Source organism: Carcharodon carcharias, chromosome 15, assembly GCF_017639515.1.
Source record: "Carcharodon carcharias isolate sCarCar2 chromosome 15, sCarCar2.pri, whole genome shotgun sequence".
In the NCBI taxonomy this organism is placed as follows: Eukaryota; Metazoa; Chordata; class Chondrichthyes; order Lamniformes; family Lamnidae; genus Carcharodon; species Carcharodon carcharias.
In genome coordinates, this window is record NC_054481.1 from 86,396,797 (window position 1) to 86,406,742 (window position 9,946).

Genomic DNA, 9,946 nt, shown 5'->3' on the forward strand with positions numbered 1-9,946 from the left:
GTAGGGGCATAGAGTACAAGAACAAGGAAGTTATGCTGAATTTATAAAAGACACTCATTAGACCTCAGCTGGAATATTGTGTACAGTCCTGGGTACTACATTATAGGAAGGATGTGAACACATTGGAGACAGGTACAATGGAGGCATTCAAGAGGGCATTTGATGATTATTTGAATAGAAACAATCTGCAGGAGTATGGAGAAAAGGCAGGGCAATGGCACGCGGTCATAATGCTCATATGGAGAGATGTTGCAGACACGATGGGTCGAATGGCCTCCTTCTGTGCTGTTAAAATTCTGTAATTATGTAAAAAAAAAAATCTATTGACCTCTGTCTTGATTATGCTCAATGAGTGAGCCTCCATTGCCCTCTAGGGTAGAGAATTCCAAAGGTTTACCGCCCTCTGAGTGAAGAAATTCCTCTTCATCTCAGTCTGAAATGGCCTACCCCCTATTCTGATACTGTGTCCCCTGGTTCTAGACCACTTCCAACACCACCCCTCTCCACCCACACCCAACACCACCTCCCTACCACGCCCCCAGCTAAGGGAAACATCCTGCATCCACCCTGTCACACCCTTTAAACATTTTGCATGTTTCAATGATACCAACTCTCATTCTTCTAAACTCGAGAGAATAAAGGCCCAGCCTCCTCAATCTCTCCTTGTAGGACAATCCTGTCATCCCAGGGATCAGTCTGGTGAACCTTCGTTGCACTGCCCCATGGCAAGTGTTTTCTTCCTTAGGAAAGGACACCAAAACTGTACACAATACTTCATGTACAGTCTGAACAAGGCTCTAAACAATTGCATCAAGGCTTCTTTACTCCTCTACTCAAATCCTCTTGCAATAAAGGCCAACATACCATTTGCCTTCCTAAAATGTTGCTGTACCTGTGTGCTAGCTTTCAGTGACTCTTGGGGCAGAATTTTCTGTCTGTTGGGCAGGCAGTGCATGAGCGGGCATGGATGGGCGAGGCCCATGACTGGGTGTGCACCACCATTTAACGCGGGCAGCCAATTAAGGCCCACCCAACATGAATTGCAGCTCCCGAGGACCAGGAGTGGGTGGGCGGTGGCGGGACTGCAATGACTGCCGGGTCCAATGGCGACCTCGACGGCCTGTTTTAAAAGCTGCTGCAGCCTTTCAAAGGCTGTGAATCACGGCCAGTGGAAAGGGTCCCCAGAGCACTGCTGGTGAGCAGGCCAGGCAGGAGGGTAGGGCAGGGGGGCACTGTGCCCCTTGTTCTGCTGACAATTGCCTTGCTGCCCTCCTGGATGAGGTGGCTGCACAGCGGGGGGTCATCGTACCCCAGGATGGGAGGAGGAGGCCCCCCACCACATGACCAAACGTGCCTGGGAGGAGATGGCGGAGGTGGTGATCTCCCTCGACATGGTGCGGCACACCGGGCTCCAGTGTTGCAAGCGCTTCAACGACCTGTTTCACTCGGGAAGGGTGCTTACCACGTTGGCATTGATCACTTCACCCAGCAGGTAGGCGTTTTCCTCTGGCGCAGCACCCCCCCCCAACCACCCCCAAGTCTGAGTGTAGTAACTGCATTGAATTATTGATGGCATGTGTCCTTCCTTTTCCTTCCTTTCCCCTTGTGGAGCATTCTAGAATGAGAGGCCATAGTTTTAGGCTAAGGGGGGGGGTAGATTTAAATCAGAGATGAGGAGGAATTACTTTTCTCAAAGGGTCGTGAATCTGTGGAATTCACTACCTCAGATGCAGTGGATGCCGGGACGCTGAATACATTTGAGGAGGAGATAGACAGATTTTTAATTAGTAATGGGATGAAAGGTTATGGGGAGAGGGCGGGAAATTGGATTTGAGGCCAAAATGAGGTCAGCCATGATCGTATTGAATGGTGGGGCAGGCTCGAGGGGCTGAATTGCCTACTCCTGCTCCTAGTTCTTATGTTCTTATGTCCTTCGCTGGGTGGGCAAGCAGATATTGCCCATGCCTAGGTCATGCTGAGAGGGTGGTGAAGAGATGGGTTCTGCACCCACAGCATGTGTTACACTAAGACTCACATTACTGTTTTGAGGGCAACCTGGAGGAGCTGCACCTAGGCGCAGTGCTGGAACTCCAGGACATGTCCAAGTCAGGGTGATGCCATGCTGGGAGGGGAGCGTCAAGGTGGTGTGGCACCGATTGATCTGTTGTCCTCTGCGCTTCACATGCTTGCCCCTCCTTGCTAAGGAAGGTTAGACCGTGTGGTGCCCAATGTGATGTAGGCAGCATTTGGCCAAGGGGGTGGGGTGGGGGGGACAGGCCTGGCATCTTTGTGTGAGTGTTCGGCAGCAGCAGGGTGAGGAGGCACTGGAGCCCTGCAATGTCCCACTTTGGTTGGGGTGGGACAGCAGTGAAGAGATTCCAGGTACAAGTAGCACTAATCAATGCTCTTCTCTCTTTTCCAGGAGAAGAATGCACATAATGCAGCTGAGTGGGTGGGGATTGGCGGCGGGCTGGCCCAGTTGGTGATTCTTAACCGCTTCAAGCAGGACGCCCTAGATTTGGAGAGGCGCCATACGCCCAGGTCCACGGGTGTCGGTGAGGCTGGGGTGCTACGGGCAGGTATGTTTGCCCAGCAGTGAGGTCACCATTGTTCTCCCAACAGCCATGGCAGTGCTGAATGTTCAGTGATTGAAGTTTGCAACATGGCTTGATAATCGCTTATGGGAGGATGAGTGCATAATGACCTGGGGGACAGGGAAGCACTCTAACATTATCTCCACATTAATTGATCCAATGTCCTTGTTCTTCCTTTCAGCATCAGTGGAGCAGGGCCAGGAGGAGGAGCAGCAGAGGGTCCCTCTTACACCTGAGGGCCCTGAAGCCTCAGACTCACAAGTGTCACGCCATCTCTGCCAGGCAGGCACCAGTGCAGATACTATACCCTCGGTGGGAATTAGAATATCGGCTAGTGTCCTGGGGCACTTCACAGTCGTTGGAGGAGCTGGCAGAGACAGAGAGTGCCCATGGCGCCAGCAGTCGGAGGACTCCAGCGGACCAGGCATATACTCAGTCGGTACCTGATGATGTGCCTCTGGAGTCGTCCACAATGCAGCAGCTGCAGGAAATGCGGCCGGGTGTGCGGGAGCATCTGGGGGAGATACATGAGGCTATGCTTGGCTTGGTGTCTGAGGTGGAGGAGTTTACACGGACGATCGCCGAAGCAATGAGCCACATGGCCGAGTGCCATCCATCCTCTATGGAGAGAGTGGCGACTCTCATGGAAAGGCTCCTCCAGGAGACCCATCAGGACTCCCTGGGGATGTGCTCGGACCAGCAAGCTCTCACATTGGCATTGACCTCAGTTGGTCACTGCCAGTTTGGGAGATGGTCTGGGCACCAAGTTTCCCAGCTCGGTGCCCATCCATCCATGGTGAGCAGGGAGGTCCGAAGCGACCTCACGTCGGCACAGCAGCTGCCTTTCTTCTCTGCGGGCACCTCTCAGGGCACCCCGGATGAGGGCGGCAGCTCTGTTGCATCCGGTGAGGCTGCGACAACTGGGGAGATACCAGCTGTGGAACTGGCCGCTCCCTCCCAGGCGGGACCAGCACAGACTCCAGGGGCCAGAAGACGACTGCCAAGCTCATCGAGGCCAACAGGACAGCAGATTCAGCAGGCTGGCTCAGATGCCACTCCCAGCGAGTGGGCAGCACCATGACATTGCACCCGCAAATGTAAACATAAGGCACCTTAGGTACACCATATGTTTATCACTGGTGCTTTTGTGTTGGTCTGCAATGAGGTCTTTATGAGTTGGTGTGATTTTTAACATCTTTGTTATTTTGTTTTCTTAAGTTCCTTTTGTTGTAGTATTAAATTCAGACATGTCACCATGGCTGAGGGTGCTTCTTTTCCCCTGCAGGTGGATGGTTACCAATAATGTTATGAGTGATTGTGGGACATTCAGCTTTATTAACAAGGCCCTTAGTTAACGTTCCTATCCAGGCTGATTTGACACTCAGGTATTGAGTATAGAGCCTGTAGCCCAGGCTTGTCCTGGAGGTCCATTGTGGTGTGATAACTGAAGGTTCATTGGGATTAAAGCCTCCCAGGTGTCCCTGCCTCCCTGGAAAACGCCTGGGTCAGCATCTAACCCCTCAGCATTTCCCTGTGCATGCTCATCCTTGGACTCACTGCTGGACTCATTGTGTGCTGCCGCTGCCATTGCGTCAACGTCTTTATCGTCCACAATGCAAGGTTGTGGAGAATGCAGCATGCAACCACTATCACCGACTCATGATCTGGGGTATACTGGAGTGTGCCCCATGAGCGGTCCAGGCATTGGAAGCGCAACTTGAGAAGACTGATGGCTTTCTCCACCACAGCCCTTGTGGTGCCCTGGCTCCTATTGTCCCGCTGCTCAGCTTCTGTTCTTGGATGGCAGAGAGGCATCATAAACCACCTTCTGAGGGGATAGCAGTTGTCACCCAGCAGCCAACCATCCAGCCAGGCTGGAGCACTGAAGAGCCCCGGCCCCTGGGAGTGTCTGAGGATGTAGGCGTTGTGGGAGCTGCCTGGGTACCTGGCACAAACTTGTAGAATCAACATCCTGTGATCACACATCATCTGCACGTTCATGGAGTGGAAGCCCTTCCTGTTGACAAAGGCACTGGGCTTACATGCTGGTGCCTTGATGGTGTACAGTTTATTGCACCCTGGATGCGGGGGAAGCCAGAAATCACCACGAAGCCTCTGGCTTGCTGTGTTTGGCTTGCCTGGTCCCAACAGTGGTGGATGAATGTCAATGCCCGTCTGAACAGAGCGTCTGTAACCTGCTTGACACAAGTGTGGGCAGTTGATTGGGAGACACCACAAAGATCACTCACTGACCTCTGGAAGGAACCAGAGGCATAGAGGTTGAGGGCAGCTGTGACCTTTAGAGCCACTGGCATGGGGTGTCCACCCACACAGTTAGCAGAGATCTCAGGCCCTATCATCTGACAGATATAGCTGACTGTCTCCCTTGAGAGATGGAGCCTCCTTTGGCACTGCACCTCAGACATATTGAAGTAGCTGCTTCGCCGCCTGTATACCCTGGCAGCAGGATAATGACGTTTTCTGCGGCCCCTTCCTCTTGGCTCTGCACCCCTTGTGCTTGCACCTGTCCTTCCAAAGGTGGTTCCCCTAGAGGCTAAATGTGGCCTCCTGGCCTCCTGCCCCTTCTTGCCCTTCCTTCCTCCTCAGAGGAGGTGCCTCCAGTGGAGAGTTCAACTCCCTTTCCCAGGCTAAGGGAAGGTTTCCTGAAACCTACAGGCCCAAAAATGATTCCTCACTGCAGAGTGCTGACCTGAAGGTTGTGAGTCCAGTCCAAGCAGCTGGTCTGCGTTTTGAAGTATTGCAAATCATACAGGCAAATACCAGTAACTTTAAAAAATCAATATTTGACAGAGCACACTCACGACGCCACTGAGCCCTCTTATCCTGCCCGTCGATTATGTTTATACAAATGTGTCCTACCTACCTGCCCGTTGCGCCCGTGCGCCGACCCGAAGATCACACGGGCACCGAAAAATTGCCATCAATTGTCACTTCAAGGGCCTCAAGTAGCCCGTTAATTAATGGCGGGCGCGCATCAGATATCATTGTGTGCCCGCTCACCCGACATCACCGCGCATCATTTTATGTGTTGGTGTGCGGGTCCCACTCCCGCACGCCAACAGGAAAATTCTGCCCATGAACAAGGATACCAGATCCCTTTGGACATCAACACTTCCCAATCTCTCACTATTTAAGAAATGCTCTACATTTCTGTTTTTTCTATCTAAGTGGATAGCTTCACATTTTTTCTGCTTAATATTCCAACTGCCATGTTCTTGTTCATTCATTTAGTCTGTCTAAATCCCCTTGAAGCCTCTTTACATCCCCCTCACAAGTCACATTCCCACTAAGTTTTGTGTAATCAGCTAACTTGGAAATATTACACGTGGTCTGCACACCCAAATCATTGATATAGATTGTGACTAGCTGGGGCCCAAGCACTGATTCAAGTGTGACCCCACAAAGTCACAGCCTTTCATCCTGACAATGACCCATTTATTCCAACTCTCTGTTTTCTGTCCATTAACCAATTCTCACTCAATGCCATACTATGTGTTCTAATTTTGTTTATTAACCTCTTGTAAGGGACCTTATCAAAAGCCTTTTGAAAATTCATACCAAATGTTTTTTGGAAATTTGGAAAGATGAAGTGAAAAAAGAAATAAAAGCAGCAAAGAGAGAGTATGAGAAGAGACTGGCAGCTAACATAAAAGGGCATCCAAAAGTGTCCTGGAAGCATACAACAAGTGAAAGGATAGTAAGAGGACGGTGAGGAACCAGGTGCTAAAAAGTGGATTTCTTCATGAAAGAAGAGGGCATGGCCAAGATAGTAAATGAGTACTTACACGGAAGAACATGCTGCTAAATTTATAGTGCAAGAGAAGATAAGAGATGCTGGATGAGCTAAGAGTTGACAAACAGGAATTGTTAGAGAGATTGGCTATACTTAAAGTTAATAAGTTGCACTGGCTCAACAGGATGCATCCAAGGGCACTGAGGGAATCATGGAAGCAAATTGTGGAGCTATTGTTCATAATCTTTCAATCCTTCTAAAATTCAGGTGTAGTGCCAGAGGACTGAAGAATCGCAAATGTTACACCCTTGTTCAATAAAGGATGTAAGTATAAACCCAGGAACCACAGGCAAATCAGCTCAATCTCAGTAGTAGGAAAGTGTCAACATGCAATAATTATGAGTAAATTAAAAAGCCGCTTGGGCAAGTGCAGGATAACTAAGGAAAGCCAGTATGAATCTGTTAAGGAAAATTATGTTTAACAAACTTGATTGAACTTTTTTGATGAAGTATCAGGGATGATTGATGAGGGTAATATGGTTGTTTGGTGTACATGGATTTCCAAAAGGCATTTGATAAGGTGTCACAAAATAGACTTGCTAGCAAAGTTGAAGCTCATGAAATAAAAGGGATAGCAGCAGCGTGGTTACAAAGTTGACTGAGTGGCAGGAAGGAGAGTGGTGGTGACTAGTTCTTTTTCAGACTGGAGGAAAGTGTGCAGAGCCTGGGTTTGGTACTAGGATCACACCTTCCTTGATCTATATTAATGACCTAGACTTGGGCATGCAGGGCCCAATTTCAACATTTGCAGATGACACAAAGCATGGAAGTATTGGGAACTGTGAGCAAGATAACGATAGAGTTCAAGGGAATGTAGACAGGCTGGTGAGATGTGCAGACATGTGCAAGTGAAATTTAATCCAAAAAAGTGTAAAGTGATATAGGTTGGTAGCAAGAATGAGGAAAGACAATATAAAATAAAAAGTACAATTCTAAAGGGCTTGCATGGGCAGAGAGATTTGGGTGTATTTGTGCACAGTTTGTTGAAAGTTGTAGATGGCAGAAAAATGCTTAAAATAAACATGAGATCCTGGACTTTATTAATAGAGGCATAGAGTAAAAAAGCAACAAAGTTATTGTGGATCTTTATAAAACTCTGGTTCAGCCTCAATTGGAGTATGGCACCCAGTTCTGGACACCACGCGTTAGGAAGGATAAGACCATAAGACATAGGAGCAGAAATTAGGCCATTTGGCCCATCGAGCCCATGCTCCACCATTCAATCATGGCTGATAAGTTTCTCAACCTCATTCTCCCGCCTTCTCCCCGTAACCTTTGATCCCCTTACCAATCAAAAAAAAACCAAGTAAAAGGTCGCATTAGGTATCGTTAACATTTTAGGTAGAGGGATGATACTGGCACCATTAAGGGTAATGCCTCTTTTGAAGGAGATCCTAAGTGAGGCCTCTGTAACTGAAGACTTAAATATAATTAAAGATAAATTTATGTGAAACTATCAGATAAATTTTGAAAATAGTTGACATTCCAAACATGAATTCTGATCTAAAAATTCCAACATAAAAAAGTTCTGTTTTATAACATATTCCAATTAATCTTAAAAATATATAAAAACAAAAAACTGTGGATGCTGGAAATCCAAAACAAAAACAGAATTACCTGGAAAAACTCAGCAGGTCTGGCAGCATCGGCGGATGCTGTTCTGCTGAAGGGTCATGAGGACTTGAAACGTCAACTCTTTTCTTCTCCACCGATGCTGCCAGACCTGCTGAGTTTTTCCAGGTAATTCTGTCCAAATAAATCTTAATTGACAATTTGAATTCACAAAAGGAATGTTCAGTTTGCTCTTAGATACAGTTAAAATTATGTTCACGTATAGCAAATGCAATCTTGTTGCTCCCAAGCAAATTTCTCTTGGGTCACTCACGATATACAGAATGACACTCAGTAGTCCATGCCCTCACCACTCTTATACCAATCAGATGGTGCATCGATGCCAAAGTATCAGTCACCAAAGTTACCTATTCCAATGATAATGTGAAATTCATCATTTACTTTCTTGTCTACAGCAGCGGTGATGATGTTAACCTTAGGAAAAGCATAAGCCACCGTGTGCACTCCCATTTCAGCCATAAGCAATGACAGCAGGAAAATTTTATCTTCTTGCACATCATGATCCAGAAGGACTCGAACTGCCATCACTGCAGCAGCTCCTGTTGACACTGTACTGTCCATCAGAATGACATAATCCTTACTGATATGCTTAGGTAATCAAAAGTAATGTAGCTCAGGCTCCCCTGTATCATGGTTAGTCTAAATAAGAATCTTTCCTAGTCTGATATCCTTACACACTGCCGTTAGTGCCTGCTCCATTGTTTCACTAGCACGAAGAATGGAGACTCCTGTTATCCTTTTTCCACCAAATTTCTTTCCTTCATACAGTTCTTCTTGGGGTGTTTCCACTGTAACAGGCTTAAGTGGCAAAAAAGAAAGGGCATGTTCAATCAGCAACCTCATCAATCTCTTTGAATAGAAGATGAACTCATCTCGACTTGTGCCTTTATTTTTGATAATTGTGTGCAATCCTCTAACCTGTGGAGTCCTTTCAAAGACACTTAGCTTATCTGGCAGAGGTTGCCCTTGGTGGGCAGAGGATAGGGCTGCTATATCCCAGCGGTTTCCTCTTTTCAAGCTGACTATGGATATGCTGGACAATCAGGTCAAGACCAACAAAGTTTTCTCCACCTCAAGGAATTACAATGGTCTGACAGCTGTACAGTTGGCTCCATCTACTGCTCAAAGGCAGGCTTGATGGTGTGCTTGCTCGTCCTCAGATGTGGTGGCTCAGATTTACTTTGGCTTGTTGTTCTTTTCCATGGAGAAAGAGATGGAGTTAATGGTAGCCGAGAGAACAAACTATCCAAGGAATCCTCACCGCTGCCACTGTCTGACCTGGAGATGCTCCTATCCTCATCCTCCTCCTCCTCCTCCTCCTCTCCCACCATTGCCATCTGGTCCATGTTCCCTGCCATGGCTTCACCGCTGTCCTCTCCCTTGTGATTAGGATGTGAAGGATTTAGAGAGGTTGCAGAAAAGATTCATGAGAATGGTTCCAATAATGAGGACTTCAGTTACCTGGATCAATTGAAGTAGCTGAGCTTCTTCTTCTTAGGGAAGAAAAGATTGTGACGGGATTTCAGAGAAGTGTTCAAAATCAAGAGTGGTCTAGACATAGTGGATAGAGAGAAAGTGTTCCCAATGGCTGAAGGGTCAAGAGCCAGAGAACACCAATTTAAAGTGATTGGCAAAAAAACCAAAAGCCGTATGAGGAAAAGCATTTTTACCCAGTGAGAGTCTTGGACCTGGAATCCACTCTGAGGGTGTAGAGGAGACAGGTGCATTCAGGGGGTTTCACAGAAGACTTATAAGCTTCTGAAGACAAAACATTTTCAGGGCTATGGAGAAACAGAAGCGGAGTGGGACTCGCTGAGTTGTTCTTACAGAAATCACAGACTTGACGGACTAGATAGACACCTTCTGTGTTGTAACCATTCAATAATTCTATGACATATAATCACTG

The 9,946-nt window shown here is 47.6% G+C and overlaps 1 pseudogene; it reads right to left on the bottom strand.

Annotated features, from left to right (window-relative positions):
• Positions 1–8,310: 8,310 nt before the first annotated feature.
• On the bottom strand, positions 8,311–9,386 carry LOC121288420 (annotated as a pseudogene).
• Positions 9,387–9,946: the final 560 nt, after the last annotated feature.